General features: G+C 33.5%; 1 protein-coding gene across 1 annotated transcript in view; it reads right to left on the bottom strand.

Moving 5' to 3' along the window:
• Window positions 1–26,992, bottom strand: part of Sox6 (SRY (sex determining region Y)-box 6) — a 371,334-nt gene that overhangs the window by 197,696 nt on the left and 146,646 nt on the right. The gene's annotated exons all lie outside the window — the stretch shown is intronic.

Here is a 26,992-nt window from a genome sequence, read left to right as displayed (position 1 = left end):
AAGTAAGTTAAATACATCACTATTGAATATACATAAAAACTCAAAAACAAATACATAATTATGAATTTAAGTTTAGATAAATAGATTTAAATATAAATATAGAGAAGTAAACTGACATGATATATTATTTGGAATAAATATAATAATGTACAAGTTCTAATAACCTTGAGTTCATATATATTGTATAAACATACTTTATTTTTCCATGTATTTTGAAACTAGTATTTTAATTTGATACTCATAGAAAGAATAATCCATTTCTCATAAAAAATTAATAAATGGGATACTCAGGTCATATTGGTTTTTTTCCCTTTTTAGAAGAAACAATCTTATAATTTAACTTATTAATTAACAACACAAAATGCTGATGTAATATTTGACACAAGTATTGTAAAACCTAAATTTTATGGTATTATAGATTTATAATGGCTTTAATGCATAGATGTTAAATATATAATCACCTTTCATATTGTGAAAATATAAAAACACAAATCAATGAAAACTACGTTTACTTAAGATTCTAAAGGCATAGGTATACAAAATGATATTTATCACAAAGGGAAGACTAGCAATATGATATCCTATTCTAACATAAAAATAGTAAAACAAAAACTTTCCTAATGAAATAACCTAATTCAACCAAATATTCACAAATCTAGACAAGATTTACATTTCAACAAAAACCAGAGAAGCAGTGACTTTTAAATAAATTCCATGGTAGGGTTTAGGGGAAGCATTGCTCCTTATTCTATAAAACAGCTTAAGAAAATTCACATTCCCACAATCACTCCAGAGATTTTTTTTGTAATTAAGTCCCTAAGTAATTGATAGCATCATTGTTTACCCAATTTCTTACTAGCATAAAATACAATTCCCAAATTATGTGTAAAAGCATGAGAGTAACCTACTATCCCCTCCAGGACTGAGTCATGCCTGAGTTCCAATCATATATGCAAGTTTAGTCAAATCACTTTGTGTGTGTGTGTGTGTGTGTGTGTGTGTGTGTGTGTGTGGTTAACTGGAGATAAGAGTCTCTTAAGAGTGCCCCAAGCTGGTTGTGTGTATGTTTAACTGGAGATAAGAGTCTCTTAGACTACCCTAAACTGGTTGGCTTTTGGGTCTGTCACTAATACAGGCCCTAGTCAAAGGACCTGCAGTTTCTTAGGCATTCCTTCAAAGGAATCCCTAGCTTATATAGTGACTGATGAGCTCCCCAAAAGTAAGATACAAGAGGATGAGGAGTTTTCAAAAGTGGAAAATTTCTAAGATAATATAACACACACCAATTTAAAAATTTTGAAGACTCCAAAATTCCAAAGGCAAGTGATTGAATCAGTCTAGCCCAATGTAACTAAATGCGGGTTCAATGCATTTCAGGTCTCTTTCTGTTGTTTTTTTTTTTTCCTTTCATCTTTTCCCAACTTCCTTTCTTCCTTCCTCCTTGTTTAGAGGGACCCAATTGAGTTAAATACTAAGAACATCTGAAGAAAATTTAGGTTCCTGACTTTTTTTTCCAAGCAAAGAGGTAGCCAACAAAGAAAAGATAAAAGCAACTCAAGTATATATCAGTCTGCACAGTGTGGCAAAAGAGATGAATGAAACAAATAACAAAATTCTACCAAGAAAATCTGCAATACCAGTATTAGTTTTTGTATTCTAAATAATAAAATATACTTTGGATTTAAGCAAAAACACTTCCAAGTTTTAATAATCTTTGCAACAAACCAAGGACAAGAATTCCGAGGATATCAGACATGGTTACATTCAAATATAAACACTTAATTCACTCATGAGCTAAATATGAAGTAGCTGCTCTTTGGACTTATTGAGGCAGCTAAAAACAAAGATAATCAAGAGTTAATTATAAGCCCGACACTGGTGGCTCATGCCTGTAACCCTAGCTACTCAGGAGGCTGAGATCTGAGGATCACAGTTCGAAACCAGGAAAGTCATGAGACCCTTATACCCAATAAACCACCAGAAAAAAACAGAAGTGGCACTGTGGCTCAAGTGGTAGAGTGCTAGCCTTGAGCTGAAGAGCTGAGGGACAGCACCCAGGCCCAGAGTTCAAGCCCCATGACCAACCAAAAGAAAAAAAAAGTTAACTACATATAACTTCTGTTTCATCCATATGTTCAAATGAACTGAACAATCAACAACAGCTAATAAGAAAATCTAGAAAGGAAGGAAAGGGAAGGCGAGGGGAAGGGAGGGAAGGGGAGGAGAGGAAGAAGGGACAGTGATGGAAAAGGGAGGGGAGGGGATGGGAGGGAAGGGAAGAGAAGAGAGGAGGAAAGAAAGGGAGGGGAAGGGGAGGGAAGGGCAGGGGGAAAGAAGGGGAGGGAGAGAAGCAAGAGGACCATCAGCAAAGCAATGATCTTTATCATTATTAAATAGAATTCATAGTAGAAATTCTACCAGAATTTCTACTCTCTATCAAGATTAAAACTATACAATAAGTAATTTTTCAGTGTTAAACTACTCATTTTATTCTACTTTCCCTCTGAATTTGTGAGGTAATAAAAAATCTGTCATAAAAATGGATTTAGTTTCAACACAACTCAAAATGTGTTCCTGAGGTTAAATTTAACTTCAAACCTAATGTCCTCCCTACTTCAAAACATCTTACTCTTCTAAACTGCTATCTGAAAATAAACTTTTCTATCTTGAAAATTTCACAGTTTTTGTTAGCACCAAACCAACAATGTGATTATTTTCCCAATCTAAAGTCCAAGATTGATTCCTTCCATTAAGACTAGAGACCTGGAAGAAGGGTGTGTGTGTAATGTTTCTGGTATATGTGTATGTCTCTAAGTCTAAATCTATTTACCAATAAACAGTTCTTACTAAGGCCATTGCTTAATTGAGCTTCTTAGGTGAAAGGAAAAATATGTTTTCCCTAATCAGAACAGCTTATTCATTTCCTACTATTTTTCATCAGTAGTTTTACTACAAACTACTTCTGAAAGTAGTTTTTATTAATCTCTTACCTGTTCAAAAATAATTAAAATATCTCTTAAAATGCATGCTTATTTAGTCATAGAAAACCATTGTAGTAAAGAATCAGAGATCATTCAATTTAATAAAAATAAGAAGAATAGTCAGAAGGGGAAAGTGACATGCTTGATGTCAGGTAGTTATTTAGCTAGTGGCAAGGCTAGGATTAGAACTATGTTACTTCCACCTCCTGCTTCCCACCCCCAATATTGAGGATTGAACCCAGAGCCTGGCACAGACTAGACAGCACATACTATGGTATATGGAGCCTTAGAAGTGAAGTCCTGAACTTCTGATTGGTGCTCTTTCCCCATCATCTGCCCCTTGTCCTTCTTAAAAATCAAGTGAAATAATCATTAAAATGTCTTAGTACATAGTTGATTTTGTTCATTATTTTCCCTAATCCATTTCAGGAAGAACATGGATTCCTTACTTATTTTAGCACAATTTCCATTTCCTAATTCTGACAAGGAATGCTGGTCAAAATTACAGAAGCAATAAATGAAAAAAGTATTTTTCAAAATAAGCCTTCCAAGCTGGGTACCAGTGGCTCACACTTGTAATTCCTAGCTGAGATCTGAGGATCCTGATTTGAAACCAGCCTGGGCAGGAAAGTCCATGAGATTCTGATCTCCAATTAACCACCAAAAAAGCTGGAAGTGAAGCTGTGATTCAAGTGGTAGAGTGCTAACCATGAGCAAAAAAAGCTCAGGGACAGTGTCCAAGCACTGAGTTCAAGCCCCAGGACCGGCAACAAAACAAACAAACAAAAAACACTTTTTAAAGAATTTTGTTCTAAAAGCAGCATGTGAGTTTTCATATGTGTGATAGTTTAGGGAAGTTAATCACAAGTAAAACTACTAAAGAAAAAACAAATCAGGATTTGTTTATGGAAAAAAATAGTCGCATATGGACTTTGAAAAACTTAAGTGACAACCACTGATCATGGAATATCATGGGACCACAGAATACAGTTTTTTCAGTGTTCTGTGTATTTGAAAATAAGAATACCTGACAAATTCTCCAGATACTAACTTCCTTTAAATAGAAACAAGTAATGTACTCATTGCCTTACTCATGTAACTGTAACCCCTCTGTACAGAATCTTTACAATAAAATTAAATTAAAAAAAATAAGAACAAGGACCGCACAAAGAACAATAATCTAAGTTCTTGAATACCCAGTGTGGTTTCTCATGCTTTCAGGTCTTACTTATAATATTAATGTTACCTCAGACACTCTTCCAAACATCTTTGCAATTGTAATACTACTTTGAAGGTAAGAAACTAAGAAAAAAAATCCAAATATTAGTAGAATCATGAATGCACAAATAATATTCAATAAAGATTATGCAGATATTTCTTAGGATAATGAATTCATTCATTTAATAAATATTTATTCCTACTTTTATGTACTGTTCAGGAGGTTAGTGAACAGACTAAATAATTTCCATATAATTGAGATAAATACAGTCCAAATTAATTTTTAAAGTAATTTTCATAATACATTTTTATTTTTAAATCCAATTTTTATAAGATAGGGTACATGTATAAATATGTTGCATAGTTAATAGACTATCAACAGTGGTTTGGGGATGTTCAGTAAAGCTAGTAGGGCAGAGTAAGATAATTTTATTATTCTTTTTTTTGGGGGGGGCCCGGTTGTGGGGCCTGAACTCTGGGCCTGGGCGCTGTCCCTCAGCTCTTCAGCTCAAGGCTAGTGTTCTACCACTTGAGCTACAGCGCCACTTCTGGCTTTTTTCTTTTTGCTTATGTGGTGCTGAGGAATCAAACCCAGGGCTTCAGGCATGCAAGGCAAGCGCTCTACCACTGAGCCAACGTCCCAGCCCCCAATTTTATTATTCTTTATCTGCTCCTATAGTGGTATTGTATGATAGTTTACATAGATGAATGACCTTGTATAATAAGTTACTAAGAATAACATACTTCTTCCCTCCCTATCAGAAGAAAATTACTTCTACTAAAGGTCAATTTAAAGAAGTTAAGAAAATAGAATTTGAGATTAGAAGATATTTGAAAAATCAATTTCCTTCTCAATATTTTAAATAATCACATAGACATCATATAGTCAAAGAAAAAGAATCTTTAAAATATGCAAACATTGAATTTTGAGGGAAGAGAATATTTATGTCCTTCCCCATAATTATATACACATCTATCACTTAACATTAATACATATAATTTTCAAATATGTGAAAAATCATTTGGACGGTGTTAGGATATAAATATGCCATGTTAGTATGATTTTTGGGTATTTTCACTGTTTTGACATGTGCCCTAATGGTACAAAGCAAGGGTGGATGAAATGGTTGTTGTGTTGGCGGGTTAAGGCAATAACACTGATTTATAAAAAGTGTTCTGAATCTTACACTTACTGAAAAATAAGTTCATTTCACATGATGAACTACCCATCAAATGGTAAAAAAAAAACACAAAATGCTAACTTCATTACATCTCACCTGGAGAATACATTACAAAACAACAGCATAACCAACTGAAAAATAAAACAATATTTTTGCTTCATACCAAATTACAGTGGTTGTCTTGAGGAAAACCACTTGTGCAATTTTTTGGGTTCTGAATTGACTGCTTTTTCAATAGAATACCACTTTTATTTCCTAAAAGAAGACTAACAGATGAAGAAAAATTATTCAGACTTGGATCTATCACAGGTATTTTCCCCAAAATGAAATTAAGTAAAATTTTCCCTTCAAGAAAAACAATATAATTTATTTTCAATAATAGGATTTAAGCTATCAACTTAACAAATTTTATATTTTAGGGTATCATTTTAGACTTTAAACTTAGGAACTCCAATTTAGAAATGCAACATTTTCCAAATGACCAAAACAAGATATTCCAAAATCATAGCAAAACAACGTCAATTCAAAATGCAAGTACTTGCAAGTTGTAATGTAATGTAATTAAATATGAACATTAGGTTTCAGGTGCCACATTGAATGACCTATATAATACTTGAAAATTTTGATAGTAAGAGAATATCATAATTATCTAGAAAAGCTCTATTTTCTAAATCTGTGACATCCAGACATACATTAATCAAATAGATGATAACAGAATGAATGCATATACATAATAATTCAAACACTTTCTGTTAAGTCTAACATTATAGACATTTGACAAAACACAGAACAATTTCATTATTGAAGTTATTGTAGAAATGTTATTTTAACAAGAAATACATTTACTGTTATTTTGAATGACAACAAATACTTAAATTGTTAATATTCTACATATAAACAAAGCCATAAAAACAAAAGCTTCTTGGAGTTCTCATCGATTCTAAGAGTATCAAAAGTTGAAGCGTTAACTTGAACTAATAAGTCATGGTAGATACTCATTTATACACTGAGTGTAAACAATTTCAAAATTATTTCTGGAAAAAAATACAATTTACAGTGAATAAAAAGTATAGTTCTAAGTTAGAATAGAGTTTGAAAACTAGCTCTAACGTCGACTGGGATTTGATATTTAAGAAGAATAATTTATGCTTTGCCTGAACCTTAGTTTTGTCCTATCTAAAATAATATTTATAACTGTCCAGAGAAAGTATTTTTAAATATGTTTTCAATGTATTTAAAGAGTACTTGGATAAACTGTAACTCATATTTATTCACTGCTGATAGGAATGCATCATGGTACAGCTGCTTTGGAAAACAATACTCATCAGTTTCCTCAAAAGGTTAAACATAGAGACATTATATGACCCAGTAAAAATCTGTCCTTAGGGTAATTACACCCAAGGGGAATGAAAATATATATGCATTAAATTTCTTCCAGACTACATTTTAAGATGGGAAATAGTATAGTCAAATCGATTTTGTATTTAGTTTTGGGTACCACTCCCAATTTTTATATTATTATATAACTATTTCAAAATCTGAACAATTCTAAAAGAAACACTTCTAATTTTCAGAAGGGATCAACCTATATTGATGCGTGCCACAACATGAATAAAACTTTGAAAAAAATGCTGTAAGTTTTCCCTTCCCCTCCATAAATTATAACAACATCAAATACAATGAAAGCAGGGGTTATACCGTGGGGGAGGGACTACAAAGCAACAAAGAAAATGATCTTATAAATGTGTTAGAAACAATCGCATGAAAGAAAAAAAAACATTTGAATACATATCTTAGGGTTCATTTCCCTAATACCACCTTATCTGACCTTTTCTGCTTGACTCAGACATATACTAGTTATTACAAAAGGGAAAAAAACAAAAGGAAAAAAAACAAAGGAATACAGGTGGACCCATTGCAACAATGAGACGTACAAGTTGTTATGTCGAAAATGAACTTTACAACTTTGGTAGAGGGGGGGAGGAAGGTTGGGTAGGGGGGTGGGGGGAGGATGAGATGGGAAGGGGAAAGAAAGGAGGAGGCTACAAAGCTTGATAAGAAATGTACTCATTATCTTGCCCATGTAATTGTAACCCCTCTGTACAGTATTTTCACAGTAAAAAAAAGTTGCTGTAAGTGAAAGAAGTCAGTCACAAAAGATCATGTATTGCATAATTCCATTAACATGAAGTGTCCAATACAGGAAAAGCTATAGAGATTTTTCACCATAGATTTTTGTTTAAGTATTGAAATATAATGTAGGGCAAATGGTAGAGTGTATCTAAAATCAATTGCATAGCTGGTTACCCAACTAATATATTAAATATAATTAAAGTTGAATGGTTTGCAAGTTATATTTTAATAAAGCCAATGCAAATTATTAAGTAAAAGAACATAGGCAAAAATGTCTAGCAAAATAATTTGCCCCAAAGTAGAAACTTTACTTTAGGGAAATATTAGGGAAAAAAATCTAATATTTCACTTATTTCTTTTTGAGTAAGTTCTTTAGCATTCTATCTCTGTATATTTCCTAGTGTATACTTGCCCCTCTCTGACATATAAATACACAAAATCTATAATTGTGGATAATGTAATTTTACATAGTTTTGTATATTAGTTAATATCCATTCCACCAGGACTTTAATGTATCTTCCTCAGTAGAAAATAAAGACTTTATTTATTGCTAAAATAAATCATGTTAAAAAAAACCCACCACCATAAGTACCAATGTCAACAACATAGCAGCATTCTTTCATAAAATTCATTTTCAGAATTCTCAATAATTTGATATATTATGTCTTGTTGTTAAACTACATCATAGCAGAGATATCTTTCTATAGATATTTCGAAATACATTTGACAGTAGAATTTCCCAAAAGATTTACCCTTTTATGAATTTTCCACTTTATAATAATGATGTCAAACAGAGCTCTCTAGAATAATAGAAATGTTCTACTCATTCTTTTTTCTGGTCCTGGGGGCTTGAACTCAGGGCTTGGGCACTGTCCCTGAGCCTTTTTGTGCTCAATGATAGTGCTCTACCACTGAAGCCACAGCTCTACTTCCAGCTTTTTCTGAGTACTTTATTGGAATAATAGTCTCATGGACTCTCCTTCTTCAGCTGGCTTCAAAACCTGGAATCCTCAGATCTCAGCCTCCTGTGTAGCCAGGATTACAGGTGTGAGCCACTAGCACCTTGGCTTTCTACATCTTTTTTGATTTGCATGGTAGACACTAACAAAATAAGTTAAACTTTTTTAGTGTAGTTAGTATGACCGAGGAACTAAACTAAAATTTTGCTTACACTGAATTTATTGAATAGTCACATGTAGTTAGTGGCTTCAGTATTAGTACGGATTTACAGTAATCTAGAAAATCTTTCCCTTTAGCCATAGGTAGTCATTTCTAACTATACCATGCAGATAGCTAGGACTACAATCTTAACCTGAGTAGGGGGTGAACAACATACCTGTGATGACTTATTTTCTCGTTTTATCACTGCTCAATTACTGCATCTGTGCTACCCAGTCCTTCAATGTCTTATGTACTTTCAGTTTTACTTCTATTTTCTAACATACAGGTGCTCAGATACCTGTTTTTAAGTTGTATTCCCCTAGCTAGTACTCTTGGATCTCTGTTTGTTCTCTTGACATGCAGTTGAGCATAGTAAACTGTTTCCCTAAAATGGAAAAGTTTTAAAAAATATGATGACTTAATCCTCAAAATAATACTGTTCCCCATACACTTTCCAATTCAAAATATTGTCAACCCCTAAGTGCCAACTATGTCATTGCTATAAGTAAAAGAGAACAAAACTTCTATTTTTATGGATATTAGAATTTTATAAATAGAAAAGACTGAAAAATCATTTAATAGATTTCAGATAAGAATTTGGGTTAAAACACTAAAGGGTCATTGCTCAGCAGAGATGCCAATCTTCCTTTGGCTCTTCCTCATAGTTTTAATAATTAACCATTAATATAACTTTTTATTAACATTCTATTCATGATTCCTAATTTTTGCAGTAAACACAGAAATATATGCCACTATGCTAAAAGTGTAAGGATGCTAGACATCTAGCCAGGATTCAAAGTTTCTAACTTATGTTCTATTCTATAATTACTCATGACATATCCTGGGACCTAACAGCCAGATATGATTCACTATTTAATTGCAGATTAGGCAATATTAGAAAGCCATAATAATATGAAAGAATCCTTAGCAACAAAGAAGGATATGCATCGGAGTGGATCATAGTGTCTCAGTAGCTATGTGCAGATGATCATATAAAATAATACTTGATGAAATGAACTCCAAGAAAAGGAAGCAAGAGATTTTTCTGTTGCAATTGTTGCTGTTTTGTTTTCTTTTCCCTTTATCTTATTTGTCTTGGTAGAGAGCACCGAAAAGGTGGAAAAAGTTTAAACAAATACAACCATGGTACTCACTAGACACTACATGGAAAATGAACTGTGCAATTTATGGGTGGGGGAAAAAGCAAAAGAAGAGGAGACATGGTTCATAAAGAATTATATTTATTGCCTAACACATATAACTGTAACCCCTCTGTATATCACCTCTACAATAACAATAGAAGAAAGAACAAAAATTAGGAAACCCAAGGTATACTAAAGGAGAAAATTCTTAAATCTAAAGAATTCAAATAGAAAGGGAAATTTTTATACTGGCAGAAGCTATAAAGAAATTACAGATATAAAAAAAGGAAATGGAGCCAGGAACCAGTGGCTCATGCCTGTAATCTTAACTATTCAAGTGGCTGAGATCTGAAGATTGCAGTTCAAAGCCAGCCCAGGTAGGAAAATCCATGAGACTCTTATCTCTAATTAACTACCAAAAAGCTGGAAGTAGAGCTGTGGCTCAAGTGGTAGAGTGCCAGCTTTGAGTGAAAAAAAAGCTAAAGGACAGCACCCAAGCACTGGCACAGAAAAAGGAAGGGAGGGAGGGACGGAGGGACGGAGGGGGGGAAGGGAGGGAAGGAAGGAAGGAAGCGAAAGGAAAGAAGGAAGGAAGCAAGGAAGGAAGCAGAAAAGGAAAAGGAGGGAAAAGGAAGAGGAAAAGGAAAAGGAAAAAGAAAAAGGAAAGGAAAGGAAAGGAAGGCGGGAGGAAGGGAAAGGAAAATAAGAAAAGCAAAAAGGGAAATGAACATGAAAAAAATGGGAGTTTCACAATTAAAAATATGGCATTGAACAAAGGATAACAACCCATTTTTTGGAAATGAGTAGTTTTATTTTTATTTGAATCTATAATCATTATAATCATTATTATTTTCTACCTGCCCTCTTACTAATATTTCATAACCATTTCTGATTCTTCCTTTGTATGGTTTCAGTCCATTGGGTCTTCCACAACAAAAATACTGGGTAGGTGTACCAACAAATATTTATTTCTCACAGTTCTGGGGGCTGAGGAGTCCAAAATCAAAGCCCCAGCAGATTCAGTGTCTGGCAAGGCCTCATTTCCTGGTTCAGAGAGAGCCACCTTGCTGTGTCTCACATGGCAGAGCAGGTGAGAGCTCCCTAATAGCCCATTTTTGCTTATTTTATTTCTGCTTTTCTGTGTCATTTGCTTAAGAAGTAGCATGGAAGATTTGAGGAGTGCATGAGAAGATGAGTCTGAACGTCTAGAGGATATCTGCGTGGTTTGGTAGAAAGGACATAAGTCCTTGATTCAAATTCTGGACTGGCCACTTTTACCTTGAAAAATAATATTTTGTTTTCCAGAACCTTTGTTCTTCTTTTGTAAAAGGAGGTTGATGAAGTCCGTCTCATAGCATTAGTTTGAGAATTAAATGAGGACACAACACACCAAAGCACTGGGACGCGGAGTATTTCCACCATAAATTTTAGTCCTTGTCTTTATCAGCACATTTTCTACTCCTCCTTGATGGGTCTTTCCAAACATGAATTTTTCATGTCTGAGTTGTAGTCAGTGTGAAATAGTGTAAACCCTACATATTCTAACACAATAGTGAGCAAACAATAACCACTCAAAAAATGATTTGTGGATTGACTGAAATTCCACGAATACATTCTTACTTGAAAACAGAGGTTTAGATGAGTTGAATTCTGCAGCTCCCTTCCTGGGTCTGAGATTCATATCCCAATAAGAAAACCTTCCTCAGTGTCACTCACAATAAGAACTAGCTTTTGTGAAGAGAAAGGAGTTTCTTTTTCCTGGTCTCACGTCTAGTTTTCTTTATGAAATACAACACAGAATCTCCTCAGAGCCCTTCCTATAATTTCAAACAAAATCTTTAAGACTGGAAAACAATCATTGTTTCCTCCAGTATTTCACTTAATCTCATTCTTCACATGTAATTCATGTGGGTCTTCATCACTAATTCTGGCATATGTCACATAACCTTTGTAAATACTTTTTAAAAATGTCTTAGGTATGCCAGGTAAATCAAGAGTGATCTCCTCTTCTCCTTCCAGTACTAGAACTGAATAAAAAACAGAGAGAGGTCTGGGGCAAGAAACAGGAATTTCAGGAAAATGCTTTCCAATGTCCATCTGGGAAGGCAACCCTAAACTATGATAGCCATGGCTGAGCAATGCGTAGTCAACAAGAGGGATAAAGAACAGCCATCATGCTTCGAGGCAAATGCCTATTGGCACTAAACTATAGCTGGAAAAATAAAAGAGCGCCTTTCATTAACCAGTTAAAAAGAAATCCAGGACTCTCAAATGGATGTGAAAGCCTGTGTTTAAGCAAAACCACAGCATGGTCGTGCCCATTTCATTTTCTTTAGCTTTCTTAATAAACTTCTATTTATGCTCCCTTGATGTTACCAACTTCAACTCCAGTGTCTCAGTAGGCTTCCCCACATTTCAGCATGGAAAAACTTCTAGCCATATAGACTTATATAAAGCACTCTTTGTGTACTTGACTGTCTCTTGACATCTTGCAACCTGAGCACAACAGCTGCATATTTGAACACAGAGGTGGCTTTACTAAGTAAAAATGTGTTCCTAAGTCCAGATAAAACAAGTTTCTTCATAAACTGCCATATAAACTGGAAATTGTTGTAAATGAATTTCAAAACAGCAAAAACCTACTTGTTTATAATATGGTCAATGGTTTATCTCAATGTATTTTCAAAGTGAAAATAAAATCTTCATTTAGGAAGGCTGTTTATTCAGCTAGGATTAGAAATGTCTTGTATTTGTAAAGCTCTATAGAAGACATCTATAGCCACTCTACTGTAAGTAACCACATCATTTCTAAGAAACTTTAAAATGAGACTGCTCCCAATAGAAAACTGACACATTTCACTGATAATCTTCACTTCTGACTCTATTTGAAAAGAATGGTCAAAGACAGGAACCCTGTACACATGTATGGATTTCATTCCATTTCTATTCCTGCCCTAATTCTTGTGGCTTGGACCTATTCCAGATGCTCTGCCTTACACTGTGGTTTGCATTTGAGATCCCTACTCCTGATTCATTGCATTCCCTGATTGACAAACAGATTTAGATATGAAAACAAACAGTTACCTGCCTATAATTGGTTTCTAACAGCTGCACTGTTATAACACTTTTAAAACATGATAAAGTTGCCTCCCAGATAAGCTTCCTGTTCAGTTGTGGAAGGGGACCAGTGGTTTGGTTTTTGGTTTTTTTTTTTTTTTAACCATATAGGAGTCTTTACTGTTCTCCAAGATAATCTACAACTCTCATGTATCTATGATCTTTGTGTCTTATGAACTAAAATATCTGATACACAGACAGACAGATAAATGTTTTACCCCATAAATTAATTAAGTATACATTGGATTTTAATTTTCTAAACTTATGGGCTTTTTAATTGAGGGCAAAAAAATCTATGAGACAGTCACATTTTTGCTGTTTTAATTTGGAGCATAAGACTACTTCACTGACAGTGAAATTTTAGACAAATAAATATCCTAATGTTATTTTTTAATAATTTGCCTCACAGTATCAATTGAATTACATGAAACATATCAAACTAGTTATGATACAAGTTACTACTCACATACTACAAACCATTGTAATTTCCTCTGCACATCATAATAAGAGACTAGGACTTAGCATTTTAAAATTCCTGGGGAAATCAAATGTATTTTAAGTATCAGCTCTGATTATTTAATCAGACAACTTGCATTTTGCCCTGGCTAATTTTGAAGGCTGATAATATTTTACTCATAAAAAATAATTGTGCACCTGTTGTGAGGGAAGCCTAGTTAAACAAATGTTAATAGGAATGTAACTCTTTGCTTTAAGCTTAAGAATACAGGTCTCTCATTATTACCATATGAAGAAACGTATTTTTAAACCATGCATAGATCTCATTTTAAATCTCATCTGTTCCATAGAGAGATGTTCAAGCGCATTATTAAAACACATATACGTATAATGAAGTTTAGTTGCCAGAAAACTAACACTGGATGATGTCTACTAAACCAGATAGATGTGGAGTTCCCCTCATCCTTTACTACCTGTGTTCTGTCTCATTCTATTTCCTGAGCAAACCATTTTAATGACATCGAATTGTTTCTGTGAAGTGTGTACTTTTCTTGCTAGTTTATGATCAAAGGAGAAAATAAAAAGGAGACCCACAAAAGCTGCACCCCTCTTGCACTTTTACTTTCAGACCCTTTCAGCAGTAGAGATCTTTTTCAGCACCCAAATTCTCTGAGCTTTAAAAAAATGTTAGGCACTCAAGGAAGAGAGACGGTCTTAGACCTTTTCTCTGCAGTTTCTGTCATTTTGTACAGACTTTCTAAGAGCTACCAACTTGTGTCTATTCAGTCCATCTCCAGGTGTAATCAACTCCTAAGTGCTGAAAGAGGCTTGAGGAAAAATAATTTATCTGAAGGTAAACTAGCTAAATTGTACGCTCAGTTATGGAAGGTGGCTTTGCAATTGGCTGATTGTCTTTAAGGTGATATTTAGAGGGAATTTTTATTTTAAATTACCTAAACTTTGAACCCCTATCCTTTACAGTGTCAGGCCCATACTAATTTTAGCTTGGTTAGTGCAATAGAAGTTTACTACTAGAGTTCAGAATATGAGTACATTTTTTTTAAATGACCTAAATTCTCTGTAGTTTTCTTTTTCAATAGTTTAATGCACACATTTGGATTGAAGGGGAATCACAAATAAACGGAATAATTGCATCAAATTTCTTCAGTGCATTAAATATGCACTCAGTGGTAATTACTAACAGTAGCAACAAATTTAAAAATGTACAGAATAATGTACAATTTATGCTTATTTCAAGGTCCTTATTCATAAAAACACCATTTGGATGAAAATACACACATTTTATTAAGTGGTTTGCCTGGCATTTTATTTAAAATTCAGACAAATGACCTAAACACTAAGAGTGTGGGAGGCCTAGTACTATGGACTAGTTCTTTATGTGACATAGTAACTACCCCCTGAAAATCTGGTCAAAAGCTAACTTTAGATTAAGGAAATGCCTAGTGCACACCCTGGCACCTTGAGTGCTAAACATAGAGCATTCCTGGAGACATAAACAGCATGAGATTAATAGTGTTCATATGAACTTCCCTTTCAAGAATCAGCTCTATATAAATATTTTCACAAACATACATTTTAAAACCATATGCATTTATTCAAATGAAAGGGGCTAAGGTGAAATAGAGCAAGTTAAAATGTTTTTCTATTATTTGCATTTACTAAAACCATATATATACATATATAAAAGTTTGAAAATAAACACATTTATAGCAGGACCCACTTATTACAGCTACTTAAGGAAAACAAAACAAACCTCTATCGACTATATTTCCAGAAATGTTATGTGTGGCTGTCCCCTTTGAACAAGATGCTAGAGAAATCTCCTGAAGCTTTAGCTAAATTGTTTTGCTTATTTTCATATTTTTAATTTTTCACACCTTTTTTTATTAACGTCACGTAGCTGTGGGAGGGGATTCATTTCATTTTGACATGTCCACGTATATATGCAATGTGCCTTAATCACAATCATCCACTCCATCTGTCTTCCCCAGCTTCCTGTACCTCTTACCAAACCAGTCTCAACAAGGCTCATTGCTCCATTTTCACTTGTGTGCATAAAGTTTGTCTTAGATAGTTTAATCTGTAATTAGCAAAGTGATTTAATAATAATGCAAGGGTTGAGAGGCAAACAATAGATAACCTATTTTTTATATAATAAGATAGAAATGAATCTGACCAGTCTAGTAATCACCAGGTCTAGCTCATTTAAAGAAGGTTTCAATACTCTTAAATTCAATATCATAGTTTTGCACAGTGGCTCATACATGTAATTTCTTACTTGGGATGCAAGGATCAGAAGGATTGTGGTTTGAAGGCCATAACAGACAAAAAAGTATACAGACCCAATCTCAAGAAATAAGTTGGGCATGAAGGTACATACTTGTTTTCTCCCAACTTATATCAGAAGTATAAGTAAGGGAATTATGGTTTGAGGATGATCCCAGGTAATAATAAAAGGCTTTATCTGAAAAAATAACCAAGAGCAAAAAGGGCTTGAGGGTATAGCTCAAGTGGTAGAGTACCTGTCTAGCAAACACAAGGATCTCTGAGTTCAAACCCCAGATTCACCCAAATACATACATACATACATACATACATACATAAACTACATTGTTTTGTGTTAAACAAACATGACATGGAAAGTGAGCTATCCTATAAACTTGACATGGGTGGTAATATCAGTTTCTTGAGGTATTACAATTTCCTCTCGATCTTATATGTCCAATAATTTCCTATGAAACAATTTTGATCTAAAAGATAATGGATGGTTCCAACTTCCTACTGGTCATGACAATGGAACATTCTTACTATTATTACACTGGTAAACTGATAGCAATTTTCTGTGTATATATAGAATATATACAAACATTCTCCTCAGTTTTGTTTTGCCTCTCTTACAACTTCCAAAGACTTCTCATTAAGCCAACCAATCATTTAGATAATATAAAGAGATTGATAATGATAGAGATGTCATTCTCCCATTATAATGCAGAGAACAAAGTTATGTCAAGAGACAATTTTCACTCAAACTCAAAATTTCTCATTTTATAGAGAGACAGGAAATTTCCACTAAGAATGAGATTAAATATACCACCAATAATATTGTGAGATCATCATTCTAAGGCATTAAGAAGGTTTCTCTCAATTTTCCCACCTTTATTTTACTCCCAGATCCCCAGTGTTCCGAAGTCATCCTGTCCTTTCTCATTTCGCTGAGTCACTCGAATCTGGACGTGTGTATTAAAGTATGGCTGGATGGATAAGTATTTATGACTATTTTCAATTCTGGTTTTTTACATTAATTCTGAACTAAAATCACATATATTTGGAGAATGTTACCTAGTTCGATAAAGAAAGGTTCCCCCATCAGCCTAAATCCAATACACATCATTAAAGCTCCAGTATGTTTTCACTAATTCCACACAGGAGGGTTACAGATGTCCTGCTAGCTACCATTTCCTGGTAAGCAATCTGAATGGCTTCCAGGAAATTGCTAATGACCTGTATTTTACTTAAAATCTAGGCTGCAATTAGTAATAGTTTTCTTTTTCCATGCTGGTTATAATGTTTATTTTCATCACAGTAATCAGGAAGGGGAAAAAAAGGTAAAATGCCTTGTTTAGGTATTATTTCAAAATATTCTTTTTGATTTGGATATGTCACCAATAGACTAATACATTTTTAACCTCATCATAATTGTGTAAAAAAAATTTGAGTTTTTTTTACTTCTTTCCAATTTATCTTCTTTCCCACTCTAGTGGATAGCTTTTGCTAAAATTAGCCTTTTTAAAATGAAATCAGTAGGAATACTTTGTAATTGCTATTTTTTACATATAAGAACACTTCATAATTAAAACTTCTTAAACCAGATATGATTTTAAAATTTTATATTTTAATTATAATAATTAACTACAAAAAAGAAGTTTCACATTCTTATTCATTAAATTTAAAATAGGGTAATGTGGTCAATGCAATAACAAAAAAGAATAGATTTAGCCAGTGTTATATTTATAACCAGAACCTGTGATTAAACTTCAGTATTTTCTTTAATGTAAACATTGATTTTACTAATTAGATTCAACTGATATTTTCCCTAACATATCGATTTCTTTTAATCCCAACAGTTAACAATGATTCTAATGATCATAATACTTTAGACTTTAATCATACAGTGGGAATTTTTGCTAGTAGCTTTTGTTTGAGTTTTAATTAAGAAGACTTTGTATCTCCAACCCCAAGAGAGGGGTCAGTTTTAATTGCTTGTATGTATATCACACAGACTTCAAAAGAAGTAAAAGATGTTTATAACTGAGAGTACAAAGGAAAGCTTTGAAATTTCTATATTCATGTAAAGTGATATAATTAAAAACTATGGGTGTTGCTGTGTTATAATGTGTATGTGTGTTCATAAAATTTGCTGCTCTGTGCAGTTGTTGTTAGCAAAAAAGAGTTCATATATTCTCTAAAAATTACTATTGACTACAAGAAGATCAAAAGAGTATATGAAATGGGCTAAAAATGTAAGGGGGAATACTAAGTTTCTGCCTTAGCAATTTACTATATGATTGAGAGCAGTGACTTTTTAAGAATTAGAAAAAATATCTGGATAATGGAAAGAGACATAATTTTTGCCTTATATGCAAAAAAGAAGTTGGACAGAATGTCTCCAGCTTTTTTGTTTAGTCTCAAATTCTAGAATATTCTGAAGTTCTATAATTATAAAGATATATACAGAAAATATTGACAAGCAATCTGCTTCATTGTTTCACCCAAACAGCACAATGAGCAAATAGTATCTGTACTCTCATTCTCTTTTACAAGCTGATGTCTAGAACAATATGAGAAATCTAAATATTATTATTATTATATTATTGTTTAATCTCATTTTCTGAGACAGCAACACTCACAAGGAACTTTGATGGTTTAATAGAGTTGAAAAGTGGCACATAATTCACCCCTAAGCACCTTGTCTTTAAAGTTCCTCTAGATGAAGAAATTGCTGTAAAATTTTAAATGGAGATTAAAGAAAAACTCGTTTATAATGAATATGCAAAGTGTAGTTCTCTGGTTACAACAGAAAACATCAATCACTTTGTATTTCCATACCTAAACATGAGTAGAAAAGGCAAGGTATGCGATGAATGATCAGAGTACTTAGATACAGCTTACTGTACTACTATGAAAATGGTTATATGGGAAAGAAAACTGGCATTTAAGACTGTAACCTGTGATATACAATGCTAATTCTATAGCAGTGCTCTTAGACCCATTCTGACCGTTTGTAGATTATCAGCACTGTTTTTAAGTTCCTTCAAGAACCAACACTATTTGATCTCCAAAGATTTATCATACACTGAAAATAACCATGACTCTTGTGTAACAATGTTCCCAAAAGATTCTTGTTGCCAATCAAAACTGAAAATGGAACCAGGTCCTCAGTGGAACTGAGTAGCAATAAAAATAAATCCAGTTTAATTCAGTATTTGCACCTAGCACAACCATGGTATGTTTCTACTGTTTGAGATAGTAGAGATCTTAATTTTAATTCCCATAGTTACAACTCTAATAAGGAACAAGAAAGGAAGGATTCCTACTAAGTAGTAATTAAGATTTAGAACCAAACCCCTTGGAGGTATTCACTGGAATTGTGTTTCAGTGAACTGTGTTAAGTAATTGTGTTCCAGTAGTTGCTTTGCAAAACCACTTGGTAGGATATTACACTTAAAAGAATTTGTTGGGGCTGGGAAGGTGGTTCAGTGGTAGAGCGCTTGCCTTGCATGCATGAGGCCCTGGGTTTGATTCCTCAGCACCACATAAGCAGAAAGAAGAAAAGCTGGAAGTGGTGCTGTGGCTCAAGTGCACTGAGGGACAGCGTCCAGGCCCAGAGTTCAGGACCCACAACCAGCAAAAAAAAAAAAAAAAAAAGAATTTGCTTTGTCACTTTTTTCTAATAGAACAATTTTCTAAGCTACAGGAGAACATGCCTACAAATGTGCCTACCTGGGTGCTCAAATGTATATATTGAAATATTTAACCATAAACAACCAAGAAAAGAACATGCTATTTTCTTATTTGCATTGTGTCATGTAATTTTTTGCCCCCTCATCATATGCGTTTGACAAATACGAGCACAAACAGTTTGTGCTCACGTCCAACAATGCTGTCTCCCTGGCACATGCCCAGGGAGTTGTCTTCACACCAAGCAAGAGATGCCAGCCCCAGTGTGGAGGCACATGCTCAGACAACATGGCTAAGAATCCCTTGGCTAAGGCACGAAGCTTAGACCCTCCATGGCAACAGAGGGTGCCGCTTGTGCTCACAACATTGCTGAATGTGAATTTAGAAATGTTTCAGGGTCTTAAATGTTCTGGAGGCTTCACTCCTTTGGGACTACTCAAATAAATAAATAAATATAATTACAAACGAGTTACAAACTCAAAGAACATTTCTGCCTTCCCTCACTTCTTCCTACCATATTTTTCTACCCCTGTTTTTCTTGTTTGTTTGTTTTTTTTTCTGGTTCTGGAGCTTGAACTCAGGGCCTGGGTGCTGTCCCTGAACCTCTCTGTGCTCTCTTTTTTTTTTTCAACTTTTTCTTTTTTTAGTTTTTAATGGTTTTTGTTGTTTTTATTTTGTGTTACTCCTGTTGCTTGAACTCAGAGCTTGGACACTATCCCTGAGCTTTTTTTTGCTCTCTATCACTTGAGCTATAGCTCAACTTTGGCTAGTTTATTAGAGATAAAAAGTCTCACAGACTTTTCTTCCCCAACTGGCTTTGAACTGCAATTTTCAGATCTCAGCCTCCTAAGTATTCTGTCCCTTGAGCCATAGCACTACTTCCAGTTTTTGAGTAATTTGAGATGAGAGTCTCACGGGGACTTTTCTGCCTCGCCTGGATTCAAACCGAGATCCTCAGATCTCAGCCTCCTGAGTAGCTAGGATTACAGCTATGAGCCACAATCACCCAGCTTCCACTCCTGTTTTTCACTTACGCATATATCAAAGTCATAAGTAAACTGTGCTTGTTTCCTGCTCTGCTGTAGTATCGCATTTACATAGCAAAGGGTAAATGTGGAGTCTGTTTGTGGGGAAAAGGCTAGTCCAGAACCTGTCTTCCCATGATTCCACTGGGACTGTTGAGGTTTTGAAAAGTTTGAGAACTACACTGCACTGCATCATAGGCTTTAAAGAGCAAGTGCAAACCCTACTTCCACAATTAAGTCATCTTAAATGAGCTTGATAGAATTAATAGGTAGTAATATTAACAGTAACTAAATACAGAGACTTTGCCAAACATGTTGGCTTGCTTGAAGTTTTGCTAGATGGAAGAGGAAACACTTGTTAGTCTAATTCTTAATATTAATATTATATACTAACACTTAATTTTGAGGATGCAAACTTTGTGTAATTCTAAGCCCGGAGCTGGTGCCTCATACTTGTCATCTTAGCTACTTAGGAGGCTGAGATCTGAAGATTATGGCTCAAAGCCAGACTCGGCAGGAAAGTCTGTGCTAGCCTTAAACTGAAAAAGCTAAGTATAGTGCCCAGGCCTTGAATTCAACCCACAGAATCAGAATAAAAAATTGTGTGTGAATATGTGTGTGTATATATGTATATACGTGTAAGTAAAAAATATATGTATATGTGTGCGTAAGTAAATAAACACATGTAGTTCTTATAAACAAAGTTACTTTTCAGAATTTGTAACACTTTGGGCCACTCTCTGAGTTTGCTACTATTAAATTTCTGCCAATTACGGCATTTTATCTCCACTAATACTGCTATACTAGAAAGGAGGGTGCCTTGAAACAATGGTGCTGAGAGAATGGGTTGGAATGGTAAGTGAAGCTGCAGGGAGGAGGGGAAATCACAGGTGCAAGGCCACAAGACTACAGTTACACAGGGTGAGTAACTCTAGAGCACTAATGTACAGCATGGGGACTACACTTAGTGAAAGAATACTCTACTGTATACTAGAAATTTGCTGAGAGATTTTACATGGTCTTACTATGTATAAAGTAACCAGTAACTTGTGAAGGGATAGGTATGTTAATTTGCTTAACTATTAACCATTTCAATATGTATATGAAAATATAATGTATACATACAATGTCAAAACATATTGCTGTACACCTTCAATATAAAAAGTATACAAACTAAGCTGGGCGCCGGTGGCTCATGCCTGTAACCCTAGCTCATCAGGAGGCTGAGATCTGAGGATCTCCGTTCAAAGGCCAGCTCGGGTAGGGAAAGTCCGTGAGACTCTTATCTCCAATAAACCACCAGAAAACCAGAAGTGGTGCTGTAGCTCACTTTAAGCTGAAGAGCTGAGGGACAGTGCCCAAGCCCAGAGTTCAAGCTCCACGACTGACAAAAAAAAAAAAAAAAAGTAGCTCATTGACAATTCTGATTCAGCATTTTTCAAACTTCTGCAGTAACTCAACTCCTATCAAGGGGTTTTAGAAATATTTCTTTTGGGGCTGGAAAAGTGGCTCAGTGGTAGAGCACTTGCCTTGCATGCCTGAGGCCCTGGGTTCGATTCCTCAGTACCACATAAGGAAAAAGCCAGAAGTAGTGCTGTGGCTCAAGTGGTAGAGCGCTAGCCTTGAGCTGAAGAGCTGAGGGACAGCGCCCAGACCCAGAGTTCAGGCCCCACGAGTAGACCCCCCCAAAAAAAAGAAATATTTCTTTCACTTAGACATATAATTTATTTTGTGTGAAAGCACATCTTAAGTAAAATCTAACTAAGAAATTATCAGTTTATTGTGCTTCTTAATAATGTGGTAATGTTAAGATCCCAACTTTACTGGTCCTTCCATTCCATTTTCCATTGGCAGTGATAGATACAGACTAGATTAAGGATGATATGTAAACATAGAATGCCTAGAAAATAATATATATGGATACATTCAGAAAAATAATGACAATAAGAATTCTAAAATTGATGAAGTGGCACTGTGGCTCAAGTGGTAGAGTGTTAGCCTTGAGCTGAAGAGCTGAGGGACAACGCCCAGGCCCAAAGTTCAGGCCCTACGACCGGACCAAAAAATAAAATAAAATAAAATAAAATTTAAAAAGAATTCTAAAATTGAACTGGTAGGGCATAAGAAGCCATTTCTAGAGACATGTACCTGTTCAAAAGTGCCTTTATTATAGGTAATGAATATTAAAATAGACAAAAGAAAAAGCATCTAAAAATAAGGAGGCAAGAGATAATAAAAATTAAAGCAAGATTAATTGGCATACTGAAAAGCAGCAAAATCAACATATAAATCCAGCAATTGGATGCTTATTGAGGGAGGTCAAAAATATGTAAAACTAAAAGTCAAATATAGAACAGCAAATAAATATGAGTTAAAACTGTAGATTTACTATTGCACATAAAATTAACACTAACATTTGAAAATATTAGAAATAGACATTTTTATAAAAAAATATGCTATGGCAAACCAACTTATAGAGAAGTATAAAATGTAACAAAACAAAACAAAACAAAACAATTATCTCCAAAGAAAATTCCAAGCCCAGGTGTTTTTATTTTACATTGCCTAGGAGAGGAGGAAAAGTTACCCAATTCCAGCATGAACTTTAGAACTAAAAATTAACAAAGACAGTACAAATAAAGAAAAACATAAATTAATCCCATTACAGATACAAAAATAATAACTATAATATGAGCAAATAAAACTATACAGTATATTAAAATGAGGCTATTCCATGACTAGTTAGTGTTGATTTTAAGAATAAATTTAAAAAAAAACAAAACCAATATGGCATGCTATAAACTAAAATGCAGTATCTTGTGGAAACTCTTAATAGAGTAGAATATTTTTAAATGATAAAAATATTTAAATCCATAGTAAACAGAATATCTAACATGAAATAGTATAGGCAATGTCATAAAATAAAAACTAGGCAAAAATATCTGTTAACTATTACTTAGTAATATTTTTAACATTCTAGGCAATGTAATTTGGAAACAGGATAAAGATGTATCAATTGAAATAAGGTTAGAGCTAGGAAGGCTGATGAAGAAGGAAATTCTAACAATAAAACAGTGAAATAAATAGACAAAAATTATAAGAATCTCTAAATATACTAACATAAAAAAATAAAATGAAGTATATCTCATGTTATGAATAAAACACCAAAGGAAGTATATGGAGTATATTTTATAAACAAAACATTTCTGAGAAACATATAAGTATTAAATAAATAATTATTAATGTAAATATTCAGTTTTATAATCATGTCAGTTTATTTTGTAGTGTTATACAAAAAGTAATCTTTGAAGAATTACTTTGGGATTTTAACTTATGATGAAAAGTCCAAGATGTGTAAATATTATGAATTATCTTAAGTAAAAATTATGAAAAGCATTATAAAATATAGTATAAAGTTAAAATTTTAATATATCATAAAAATAAAAAGACATTACTTCATTCTATGTAATGATGAGAGATCATGTTTAATATCCTTTTTTGTTTTCATTTACGTAGCTTTACATAGAATACATGCAATGTGTCTAATACCTTTTACAGGATCTGTTTTCAGAAGACAGCTTTCAATAAAATAAGTTTTGCTGTTAGCATTATTAAATGAATAAATAAAAGATACTACTTCAAATCAGAGGAGATATGAATGATTTAATGATCAGTGCAAAAATATTTGATTACTGCTTGAGAAAAATTGTTATTCCTCTATTACCATTAGTTTAGAAAAATAAAGGGTTAAATACTTTAAAATATAGCCAACTAAATAGAAGAAAATATGGAAAAGTATTATCTAATCTCAGAGAGGGAGAAGCCCTTTGAAGCAAACTCCTTACAGAAGGAAGTATTTTAAAGGGGACGGAAAGCATTATGAAATCAAGCAAATGATGAAATACAACATAATTGACAGAGTTTAATACTGTTAAAATATATATATTAAGCATTCCTACAAACTAGTAAAAACTAGACAAGTCATTTAAAGGAAAAAATTACCAAACTAAAGGTTGAATAAAAGACTCAGTTAAATTATGGAAAGCTTTATTTTATGCCATATTTTCTGCAAAAATAATAATTGAGGGGTAGGGGGTGTGACTCAGAGATAGAATGGTTGCCTAGCATGTTCAAGGCCTTGGGTTCAATCTTCAGGGAAATCTATAGAATGTCATTAAGTGGAAAGAAAGATGAAGAATAGTAAAAAGTTGATACTAATTTTATGAGATTTTAACACATATATTCATTCATTCATTTTACAAATAAATGTACGTATTTTGTAATCGGGCAATATCAAATGCTGAAACACCTTAAGTGAATAGATTGCTTTAGATTTTGGAATAAAGATAGTATTTTTTCTTTTTTTCTTATATATGTTATTGTAAAAATACTGTATAGAAGGGTTAAAGTTACATGAGTAAGGTAATGAGTATATTTCCTATCAAGCATGGATAAATTGACCTTATCCATTCACACAGAATGAGACCAAAGAAGGATATTCTTAGGAGAGGATCACAATGGCACAATAGCTATATCATCATATAAAATAATATTTATCAAAAGGAACTCCAGGATATATACACAAGAGGGATTTTTTCTTTGTTGCTGTTTTTGTTTTGTTTTCTTTTCTTTTGTCTTGTTCATTCATTCATCTGTCTTTGGGAAGATTGGGGGGGTGCAACAAAAATGGTGAGACAAAGCGTGAATAAATGCAGCAGTGGTACTCACTAGACACCATGTTAAAAATGAACTCTACCACTTGTGGATGGAGATGGGAGAGAAAAGCCAGGAGAGATTAAGGGAAGGGGTGATATTGTTGAAAAAGAAATGTACTCCTTATCTGACTTACATAATTGTAACCCCTCTGTACATCGTCTTTACAATAACCATAAATAAAATAAATAATAATTGGCCTTATCTAATTTAAAATGAAAAGGTTTAAAAGTGTTTAACTCAAACTATTTGCCTATCACTTTAGCTAAATTTTTCATTGGTATAATTCAATATAATATATGATGACAAAGTACTAGAATGGAAGAGACAAAAATATAGAATGTTAAAATGTGAAATTCAATGTGAATATTATCTTTGTTATCTTTAATGAACATAAAATTCAGAATAGCACACAAATAAAAGTTTGTGTATCACATAAATAACCCAGGGAAGAAAAAGAAAAACAAAAGAATTGGAAAGTATAATTTTGCATGTGTTTTACTTTATGCATTTTGAGCATATAAGAGTTATACATTTATTTGGATTTGACATTCATAATTAAAATTAAATATAAAAAAAGATGAGACACATGTGGGGAAATATACCCTGAAGTACAAAAATTCGATGTTGAGTCATAAGATTAAAAATGTTAGCTTCTACATTACTAAGAGAAAGCAAGACCCCTATCATTCCTGCTGGCAAAAACTTGCCTTTGCATAAACCATTTCTGTTCTGTGTTATAAAACCAGTGACTTTGGAAAGGGAGGAAAACACAGAATGACGTGCGAAGTAGCACACACCATGTTATTGCAGCTGGATAGAGAATATGTCACTAATGACTTTCTTTCTACCTGTCAGTTATAAGTTGAGGGATTTTTTTTTCAAAAATAGCAAATGGCCTTTATGGGTACAAAACAGAAGCACTGAAATTCTAAGTAATATTCAATTTTCACTTGATTTTGACACTGTACTAGTTAATGTAATGAAGTATTGATTATTCATCAGCAAAAGGATGACTTCTTTTTCTCTTCATTTAAGTTGAACATGCCCTGAATATTACCCAATTTTCTGTAGTAAGGCCAAAATAACATTTTCATGAGATTCTTATTGCCAAATTGTGACTTAACTGAGATACTATCCACAACCAATAGGAAGATTTACCTAAATGGTTTGATAATTCAGAAAGCTGATATAATTAAATTCTCAAATTATTAGAGTAAATAAAGAGTATTTATTGACAGAACAAATGACTATAAATCTTGGTCTTTATTCAGAAAACTAGAAGCAGAGTACTTTGTCTTCATGAGTCAACAAGGGAGAGTTTGAATAATTATGAAATATCGTTTCTTACTGGTTATCTTAATTGTGAAATAGATTGCCCACTTCTTAACATGTAGACATATGTAGGCTAGAGATGTGGATGAATAGTGATTGCCCAGCCCTTGCCTGGGCAAAACTAAATAATTGATTAATTTAAAAATGTAAAGAGGTTTTTCTGAGGCAGAGATCATGAAATGCTAAGTTCTATCAAGTCTGTTTGAGATTAATCAATCTCTGATTTTACAGCCATATTAATACTACAACTAGTACATCATATCTTTCTGTCATTCATGAGTACCTTCTTAAGAATCAAACATGTAGTTCTAAGAACTTTAGCTTTATTAAATCTCTTAATGAGCCTATGAACTAAGTACTATTATGTTCATTTTAGTGATAAGAGATATAAAACAGAAAAATTGTTTGCTACTTATGTAGTAAGTGGCATGGCCAAAATGTGAACTGAGGCAAGGAGCCTCAGAGTTTACCCATAAATCATCACATACAGTACACTCCATAAACTTTTTTAAAGGCCTGGCAGGTAACCTCTTTTGATCAGAGAAAATTCA

Source organism: Dipodomys ordii, unplaced genomic scaffold, assembly GCF_000151885.1.
Source record: "Dipodomys ordii isolate 6190 unplaced genomic scaffold, Dord_2.0 Scaffold183, whole genome shotgun sequence".
NCBI lineage: Eukaryota > Metazoa > Chordata > Mammalia > Rodentia > Heteromyidae > Dipodomys > Dipodomys ordii.
Note: the sequence above shows the minus strand (reverse complement) of the source record. Positions and strands in the feature narration are given on the sequence as shown.